At 38.0% G+C, this 10,500-nt stretch overlaps 1 long non-coding RNA gene across 1 annotated transcript; it reads right to left on the bottom strand.

Moving 5' to 3' along the window:
• Positions 1-2,865: 2,865 nt before the first annotated feature.
• Positions 2,866-4,876, bottom strand: LOC106915599 (uncharacterized). Its single transcript, XR_001417819.2, has 2 exons — positions 4,670-4,876; positions 2,866-3,574 (listed from the first exon to the last, which is right to left on the bottom strand). It is a non-coding gene; the product is annotated as an uncharacterized LOC106915599 (long non-coding RNA).
• Positions 4,877-10,500: the final 5,624 nt, after the last annotated feature.

Below are 10,500 nucleotides of genomic sequence, written 5' to 3'. Positions count from 1 at the left end.
CACACAGCGGTTTATTTCAAGAGACCGGTTCTTAACATTTCTCTTTTGCCAGGGGAAATTTGAGCTCCGTCCTTTTGTGCAATAGTGAAGACATACAATATTGGTCTCAGACTCTTTCATTTTCAAAAAATTTGATAACTCAAGCATACTTTGAGACTTTAGGCGGGTTTCAGTTCTTTGTACGTGCATGAGAAAAAGAAAGGTCTCGATTTAGATCAGTTGCTGGATTGCAAGCGAAGCAGCAGCAGCTTCTCTAATATCAGCTGAAGATGAGGAAGTGCCTTGACTTTACTGGCAAGAGATGCGACTTGTTACAGTAATATTTAGCTTAAAATAAAACTCAGTTTATTTTGACATCATCTTTCTTCTGAAACGTTAACGGACTTTTTTCTGAGATTTTGAGTAATTCGGGGTATTGGCCAAGGAACTTCTTTCTGGTCTACGTTGCTGTAAAAACGTTTGTCCCTCTTCTGCCGCTACATATTTTGCACATTTCAACCACGTAGTTTGATGTTTTATTGGGATGTTATGTGATTGACAAGCTCAAACTTGAAACCTGTGCAAAGTCTGCAACCTCCTTTACCTGCGACTGCAGCTGCAAGTGTTTTGTGCCATATTGCTGCCAGCTTTGCACACGTAGAAACTGAAAGTTGTGCCCGTTCTTCTTTTTAAAATAGCTCAAGCTCTTGTGTCTTCCACTAAAGCCTCAGGTCTTTTGCAGCTGCTACGTTTTCTTTTGGGATTGACCCGTCATCATCTACATCATCATCTTTCCTTTCCCTGCTAAAGAAAAATATCCCCTCTGCATGACACTGCCACCGCCATGTTTCACCGTTGCAATGATGTGTTCAGGGAGATGTTCTTCCATCTCATTTACCATTTTGCTTTTAGGCCAAAAAGTCGCCCTTCTTTCTACAGTTGTTTCCTTCTTGCCACTCTTTTGTGAAGACAACTTTGAATTTTTATGAGTAGAACTTTTGCATAACCACCTCCACTTCACAATTGAGCATTTCTTACATAAAATCCTAATAAAATATATTAAGGTTTGTGGTCAAGACTAGATTTGAGAAGTAGCGTAAAAATGCTTGCGAGGGCACCGCTACGTTTCATGAACTCTCGGGTAAAATGGATGAAAGTTTTAGTATTTTAAGGTGTGTTTGTGTGGACACACCTTAACCAGCAAATATCACGTTGAAGCATAAATGGAGAAGTGAAATGCCAACCACAGATAGCGACCTTGAAGTTCCTGTGGTTGGCATGTAACTGTGACATAAATTTGCACATGTCGTTGCATTTTCATAATAAATTACAAATGCATTAGATAAAAATGCACAGCTGCAGGAGCAGTCACAGTCAACGACAAACATGACTGGATGTCAAAACTCATTTGAAAGATTGCAGTGGTTATTGTTTTGTCTTTTGCAAAAGCTCATTGTAATGTTTAAAGCTTGCACTTCAACTTACAGAGTTTTAGAGAATTATGACAGATTCTTCATGCATGGAGGCAAACACTGAATCTACAGAAATAATTCACATCCTCTGGTCTTTTTACATTTGTCATTAGGCTTTTTTTTTTTGTTGTTGCCGTGACCTACAACCACAACTTAAAACACATTTCCTGTTCCTGGAACACTGGAAATTACAAGCGTTGAAAGTCAGATGATCTTATTTACCCTTGGATTACTCTGAAACTGGGTCACAGTTCATCTGGAGAAACCCAAGTAAACTGGATGTGAGCAGTATGAGCTCTCAGAGTTCACACTGAATACAAAGTTAACAACAACCCAAGAGTTTTGTGTCATTTTCCCTCCCTCTGAGTAAATGACAGTCGATGAGGTTGTTGGTTTGACAGACCTGTCCCTCATCAAGGGTGGAGTCTCTTCCTATAACTTCACCCCCTTCAGCACCAGAATTATTTACGTCACTATTTGGAAATTCAACATGTTTATGTTAAAAAAGAAACTGGACCAGTTGCTTGAAAGACAATAGGTTATACAGTCTGTCAGTTTTATTGCTGTGTGCTTTTTTTTAACTTGTTAGTTGGAAAACACTTCCTCCTTGTGCCCTGTTTGGATTTTATTCTGTCTGCCTGGATAAATGGGTAAATACCTTATCTGACCACACACAATGCGAATGCAGCCGCTCACTATCTGGCTCCTGCTTGGTTGTTTTTTTTTTAATTGGATTTCTTCCTGGAAGGACTTTTTGCTCAGCTCCATGTGAAACAGAGACAGGAAATCCTCTGACGTTCAAATAGGAATCACCAGATTGTTATCAAATCATAAACTTCAGAAACCAATGTGGGAACTGGGGTAATTTACAGCGAAGTACTGTAATTTGTCTTAGCAACCTTGTCAAAAAAACAACAAAAAAATACCCACATTTATCATTATTCATTGATAGTCCTCTGTGGGATTTGCTATATGTGTCATCCTTATTAAGAAATGTAGGTTCAGGAAGCAATGCATCATTTGGAAACTCCCATTACAGTGGGTACTACAGGCCCTTTTGAGTACTGGTATTTTTGAGGAAATACGCATGTATTTTATAACATCACTATGAGATCACTAACAAAAGGCAGATGGAGCTAGACAGAATCGATAAAATCAAACATGTGTGATGCAGCCATAACTGAGCTGAAGGTTTGGCACACAGCGGGACACAGGGTCCCCTGAAGGAACCGCCGTGACACATTTGTGTACCGTTTGTTTTTCTACATTTTTGATCAACATTCAGTCTCACAGCTTTAAAATGAACCTGCTCTAAAATGACAGACTTACAAAATCAGCAGATGATTAAAATCTTATTTTCCCTTATGTGTCTAAGCATTTTACAAGCAACAATAAAGTTTGTCACGGTAAAGGGAATCTTAGTAATGTAAAGTACCAAATGTGTAGCAATCTTAAAAATTCTGGATTGTGTAAAAAAAAAAAAAAAAAAAAAGGTTCCTCTATTTTTTAACTTTGTTTCCCATCATAAAACCGTCAGATCTACAGAATGTGAGTTTCGATTGCAACCGCTGCTCCCAATCATTTGAGAAGCGTTTATCCACTTTTTGAGTTCCCTAATTTTTCAGTATGGAGAAATGATGCCTTCAGATCCTCTGTCCACTCGACTGGACAAGGCATGTCTAAACAATATAAGAATCGATAATTTCATGACTGTTTGTCACTGTCTGGCTTCTGATTACCCAATGAGGATGAAAAATCGCCTTATGAAAGCACACCAGACAATACAATCGCAGATCTAAAACTTGCAAACAGATACACCAAGTATCTGTCTTCCATTACGAAAATGAAATTATTTTAATCATAACCAAATAAAATTTCTTTCAGTAGAATTTTAGCTCCTTAACAGAAGTATTCAAGAAATCATAAAAATATTTACGATCAATAAATCACTTTTTTTTTTTTAAAGTGAATGTCAATATAAAAAGACGACCTTTTTACTAGTTTTCTAGATTCTTGATTTACGGCTTTTTGTTTATGCGATCCCATTAATTTTTAATCTTACCTCAGACGTCCACTAGATGGAGCCATCCTCTTTTCCATGCAGCCTCTGGGTTTCTCGTGTTCTGTGACAATAAAACCATTTAGTTTCATTTAAGTCTGTTTGCTACGCTGGAATTAAATGCAGAATAACAATAATACTAAAAAAAAAGAAAAAACATATAAAGAAACAAAAACATCCGAGTACAAAGGAGTACATTTTCACTTTAGCTGATGTTGGTAATCTCGTTTTGTGGTTTAGCTTAAAGTATGCAATAAGGCGCCACTGAACAAACTCCAGAAACTGTGTACTGAATATTACAACTAGACTTGACAAGCTAGAAATCTCCTCAATATGAGAGACTAGGACAAAGTCTTTCTTAAGCGTATTTTTCCTTCAGACGGGCACAAATGTCAATTGTTATCTTTTAAAATCTTATCATTTAAACCAAGAAAAATGGTTTTCTCTGAAACTAAACCCTGTTGATGCTTTACTCCATTACCCATCAACCCCGTCCTGCCTCCCAACACAGCCACAAACCGCACACAACACACCCTGAATAAGTTTACCCTCCATTCAAACAGCTTGATCCCCACCTTTACCCCCTCTCCCCTGCTCCATTTCCTCTTTCAACGTCAACCCCTCTGACCAACAAAGTTTCATCAATCGGTAATTAATATTCGAGGGAAAAGAGGAGAGCATCGGGAAGCAATTATTCAATAATGTATGGATGTAAATGCACACTCAGTCCACACAAACACACATACACAAGCACATATACATCACCATGATCGACTCTTCCTCTCCTCAGAGATCAGGTTACTTGCATTTGATGCAACTACACTCAAACGCGGCGGTTTAGATAGTTTACACAAATCACATTTTAGCACAATCTTTCATTGCTACAAATGGTGTCCGTCGTTGGTGTTCACAGACTGCTCGGTACGTGCGACTACGTGCTTTCATGTGCTCTGCAACATCAAGCTCGAAGTATCCCAGTTACCTGAGAGAAGGGTTGTAGAAATCTCATTATTGTGAGATTTTGTATTCAGGCTGGTGTGCAGTTAATGTTCCACCCCACACAATATTTTGCATTTTGGGCAATAGTTTCCTTTTTAACCAGAAACTACAAACTTCTGATGGACCTCTTGGCTGCTTCTCTGATTAACAAAATTCTTACCTGGCATGTCAGTTTCTGTCTTGGTACGTGCGCCATACTGGTTCCTCTCTAAGATGATCGAACAGAGTGATGCTCCAAGCTTTGAATGATTTTTCTTTTTTTTGCTTTAAACTTCTCCACATTTTCCCTGATCTGCCTGCTGTGTTCCTCAGTCCTAATGATGCTGTTTGTTCACTCGTGTTCTCTAACAAACCTCTGAGAGCGTCACAGAGCAGCTGTATTTATACTGGCATCGGATTGCAAACAGGTGTTTTTTATTTACTTATTAGGTGAAGTCTGAAGGCTGTTGGTCGCACAGGATTTTATTTAGGGGCATCACAATAAAAGGGGGCTGAATACAAACGCGCACATCACTTTTCAGACAATAAGAAAATATATATCTTTTCTTTTAAAAAAAGGAATGAATACTTTAGCAAGGCATTGTAAGTGAATGTTATGAAATCAAAAGTATTTATTCTCTGTGCTTGCTGAAAAGATTTGGATAAAGGTAAATCAAAACGGAGGAAGTCTCTGGTCCGACATCACAACAGTTTTAACCGCCAGAGTAAACACTTTACCTACAGACAAAGCTATTGTAAATATAGCGGCTACATTAAATTATGTATCACAGCTGAGTGACAAGCAGGCCCTAAAGATGCAACACTTTGGTGGTAGGGTTCATTTTGGAGTTCAGCGGCTCCAGTTTATAGCCGTAAACTCTTGGCTGGCATTGACCCCATGTGTCTGGTAATTGGGATCAGATGAGTGGCAGCAAAAGCGAGGCGACCAGGCTTCTCCAAGACCTGCGCTAACCTGGAAGCATTTATTTTATGGAAAAGATGTTTAGTTAAAGTGCAGCACTGCAGCCTGCAGCCCAGCCCCTCTAATGACCCTCCAAGTCTCCCCCCCCACCCCCGCCCGGGCCTGGAGACAGAGTCCTGTGATGGATACGACTGGTGAAACAGGGACACATACACACATGCACACACATGCTTCCATCACTGTGTGCTGTGATGGATATGACTGGTGAAAGCTCTGAGCGCTGCTTCCTGAGCCCTTCACTTCCTTCCTCGCGAGCCTCGACCGGCGAGGCTGAGCCAGGTTTCACTAAACTACGGCTGGATTGGGTTGCAGATTAAGAGGCTTCCTGTCCTGTTCGTTGGCCGAGTTCATCTGCTTTTCTGACGGTCACTTTTGTTTATAACCCACGCAGTGACTTTCCTGAGGATAAATGATTCCTATTAGGATGGATGAGAGGCTGAGGTGAAGAAGTTTATAAAGGAGAAAAAAAAAAAATACAGATAAATGACAGGAAAAAAAAAATCAAACTATTCACTGATCAGTATTCATGTGACCAAGAACCTAATGAAGAATATCAATGCTGAACTATTTATAGCTGTTCATTTCATCTGTCATCTTCCATCCATCATCTAATTTAAATGCATAAATTGCTTTTTTTCTTTTTTTTACAAATAAAATACCAAGACAGTATTTTGTAAATGAAACTAAATAAATCTACATGATTTAATGTACATACATCTAATTATAATTTATATGAAATTATATAAAAATCTAAAGTAAATAAGTACTAGAGAATTACAGCCAACAAATTCATCAATTATTAACAAATAATGGATAAATAATACAAATAAATAAATAGAACTACAAGAAATTATCAAAATATTAAAAGAATTTGAAATAAAAATCCCATTCAAACATGAAATGTTTTAAAGATAAAGAGGTTGTTTCTAGAAAAATAATGGCAGATGAAAGGGCAAAATCAGAAATTATAATAAAGCATTTAAATAAATTACAAAGCCCTTATTTGGTTTGCTTAAAGTGCATTCATCACTGTTGATTTAAAAAAAAAAAAAAATTTCCCTCCTTATTAAAAAGATTATTTTTCACACAACGGGTAGAACGTTTACTTAACAGCACTAAGGTTAAATCAACACGATGGTGTTTTTCTTTTCCATTCTTGAAAACTGAGAAAAACTGACACATTGGAGGAACTCAGACAAAAAGATTCACTCCTAACGTCAAGAAGTAGGAAAAATGAAATAAAGAACATTTCTCTAACAAAAAAGTATTTTCTTCCCCATTTTCCAAAAACAACTGAGTTGAAAAAAAAAACTTTCTCGATCCCAGTTACTCGTTTTGCACAGTTTTTCTTTCCGTTAGACTTCTCTTTCTCAGACAAGCCTCAGGGAAACAATTATATCTGTGAAATCACGTCCATTGTCATTTTGTTCGCCATCCCATCAGCAGCCGCCCCACACCTCTCATCCTCCTCCTCCTCCTCCTGCTGCTCTCCTGCTGGCAGTCCTTGATTACTCCCGTCTCCTGGGGGAAGGTTTAAACCCCTCAGAGATAGTAATATCGAAAGCACTACTGGGCCAGTCACTTCAGATCAGGGCGGGGGGAGGAAATGGCGATGGACATAAAGCTAAATATATAATTCCTCCCATGCCGGTAATCACGATGTCCAGACAATTCGAAATGACAGTTTAACCACTTTGGACTGGGGAACGCTTTGTTCCCATTTGAGAACCAGGGTGGACCGTCTGCTGGGTCCCTGCGGAGGCCGGGGAGTGTCCTAGTGGGTGTGGAGGCCTTCCTGGGGTCCAGTGTGGTCTCCCTAAATGCTGTGGGGATCTGGGGGGCAGCATAGCACACCCTCCATTAAATTAAAATGACTCACAGACCAGACAGGAGCAATTCTGGGAATGACTGACGGAAGGAAACTCTCTCATTGCCTCCTATTTGCTTACCTGATTATTAGGATATCCAGCTTCCTCCTAAAATACTCATTCATTTCCCCGTTAGAGGAACTGAGAGCGCCCACCTGGATTAATAGACACAACCAAACCTGATGCCAGATATATCTATGTGCACGTGTGTGTGTGTATATATATATATATATATATATATATATATATATATATATATATATATATATATAAAACATCTATAAATATTAATGGGCTAATTTGCACATATTTTTCTCCCCTCTGTTGCCCTGAGATGATCAGAGACACTCCTAAATTCATTTAAATTTTTAGGCCCTATTTGCATATGCAGAGATTTTACTTCCAAACAGGCCCTCTCAATATGTCTTTTTACCCATCATCACAACCGGAGAGGAGAGTGCATTTCATTTTCAAGCGCTGATTGGATCCTTGATGAGATCTTCAGGGTGGCTTCTCGCACTGCGATGCTCCTTCACTCTCCAGAGGTGATGAGAGGCGAGAGAGAGGAAGAAGGAGGAGGAGGATGAGAGGTAAGTATGTGGAGTCGAACCCACTCTGTCTGTCCTGAAGTGGTCGACGCTGTTGTTGTCCAACCATCCTCTATCTGCAGCTGGAGCAACGCGACCAAGGCAAGAGCGAGACGGCAGCACGCGCTCCTCTTCGTCGGTGTATTCTGTGGCTGCGCAATAAAAAGAACATCTGACTGGCGAATGTCAAGGTTCTCTTGGACTGTATGAAAAATGCAGCTTCAAAGTGGAAATATTCCAAAAGGGAAGTCAAAAATGATGAATGGCTCTGAACTGACTTGGAAAGACATTCAGCTGTGTGCAAAAAGTTTTAAGCAGGCTTTAATTTAGTCCAAGGAATCATTCCTATTGTAGTCATTTAAAGTGATTACAATAGGAATGTGTGAGGTTTTGATCCTGATGCAGGACCAGAAAAATGCATCAGCCCTCATCTGGTTTTATCAAACAGGCCTTTGAAGGCAACCTGTTGGTGCTAACACACTGAACCTTTGTTTTTGTGTGCATATATATATATATATATATATATATATATATATATATATATATATATATATATATATATATATATATATATATATATATATATATATATATATGTGTGTGTGTGTGTGTGTGTGTGTGTGTATTTTAATAATTTTTAAACAAATTATATATTTAAATTTTTTATATATTACATAATTATAAAATTGTACATTTTATTTTTTTTATAAAATTGCAATGTATTGATTCTACAATATATAATCAACATATCGTAATTTTGGTAGTAGTAGTTTTAGTATGAGTTTTAATTTTCTTTGTTTTCAATAATCTGTTATTCTGTTTTCAGTTCATGTTGATTAACTGTAGTTTTGTTTTAAATTAATTGGATGCACACTGCTACTTTAAAGATAAGCTAATCATTGATCCTGCTACCTTATAACACAATTATAATTATTTTTCATTCTTTTATTTTCCATAGCGTGGTTTTCATAGTCCCATCATTTTATGCCAGATTCTGTAAAATGAATGGAAATTAAACAAAGACAACCAGAGAACTCCCACTGTGTTAGTGGTTATTGAGCTACTAAACAGCAACAGCCTAAAAGACAAAGTGAGAAACTTTTCTAAAGACGAGCTCAGTGGAAAATGTTTTTGATAATGCCAGCATTAACCTAATATCATCAGTGCGAACCAGAAACAGGTGCTGATGGTGTTGTGTTGCATTCACTGCATTATTATTTATACGATTTGCGAAGGAACACGACACACAACCTGTACAGCCTATAAAAAAGACAGAAAAGAGTGACATTAAATCCAACTTACCAGCGTTCCAGGAACATGTTTAAAAATTAAACTGGTCACTAAAGGAGGCTGTGGGTGTCTGAAAGTTTTCATATCTGTTACCTTCAACCAGTGATGCAGCACCAGTGTATGCACAAGCTTTTTGGTCTTTTTTTTAATGATACAACAGTCTGAAAAAAAAAATCCTACTCCTGTTTGTCAAATATAAATGACATATAAATGCCTTTATAGGCATTTATACGACCAATTAAGAACAGAGTCTAGCTGCTGCTACCACAAACATTAATGTGAAAATTAGTGAAAAAGTTGATCAAGACCAGAAAGTCTGGGTCAGGTCAGAATAGAGCAAGTCCGAAAAATCATTTGCACAATCCTGGATGGCAGATATATATATTTTAAACATCTCAACTTACAGAAATAATGTATTTAAATTTAAGAGGTGCTGTATGACCTAAAATTCAATTACATAAATGTTGAACTTTTCCTTAATTTTTGTAGAAGCCTGGGATGGTGACTCGGTCAAGTTAAACCATGGATACATCTAAAACAAAAAACAAAAAAAGAAACGCAAGAAAGGACACATCCTGAACAAAATCTGTAGCAGCAGAAGCTTATTGTGTTCTTGCAAACTTTACGACAGCTCAGTGTCTCAACTCTTCTGTTACTATAATATCAAACCTGTAATCTTCCGTGAACATCCACCTTTGAGGAAATAACATTAAACCTTGCTTAGCAGCGAGCACCAGACTGGACACAGGTGTAATACCATTTTGCGCCTCAAGATGGGGTTGTTAATCACCGTTGCAAACCGTCTGCCCTCAGTCAAACGTGACAAAACAAGTTGGTCTATTCAGTTTGTTCACCATGTCAAGCTCTCGTCATTCATTAAAGAGTGTAGTTGTTAAAATAGGAAGCATTTAGAAAATATGCACGACTAAGCCTAAATTCTCTTCTGGATATCCTAGTATTTCTTCTAGCTGACCAACATGTTAACTCATCTTTCTCACAAAGCTAAATTATGCATTTTATCAGACAGATCATGAAAATGTTTAGTAGAGGAGTTCTCTGATGCTATAGACTCAGGTGAGTCTGTCAAAATGTATTAATACTTGATTTAAAAAGAAAAGAAGCGGCATTGCTTGCCTGGGTCTTTATGGGAAAGTGCTCTTTAACCACTAGATACATCGCTGACCACATTTAAAAGCAGTCCAAGTAAAGATGCGTAAAAAGCCTCAACATAAATCCGTCCTGTATTGCAGCAACACATTCTCAAACAGACGAACGAGGAACAATG

This window comes from Poecilia mexicana, unplaced genomic scaffold, assembly GCF_051168715.1.
Source record: "Poecilia mexicana isolate PSO_F unplaced genomic scaffold, ASM5116871v1 scaffold_12, whole genome shotgun sequence".
Lineage (NCBI taxonomy): Eukaryota > Metazoa > Chordata > Actinopteri > Cyprinodontiformes > Poeciliidae > Poecilia > Poecilia mexicana.
This window is presented reverse-complemented; position numbering and strand designations above follow the sequence as displayed.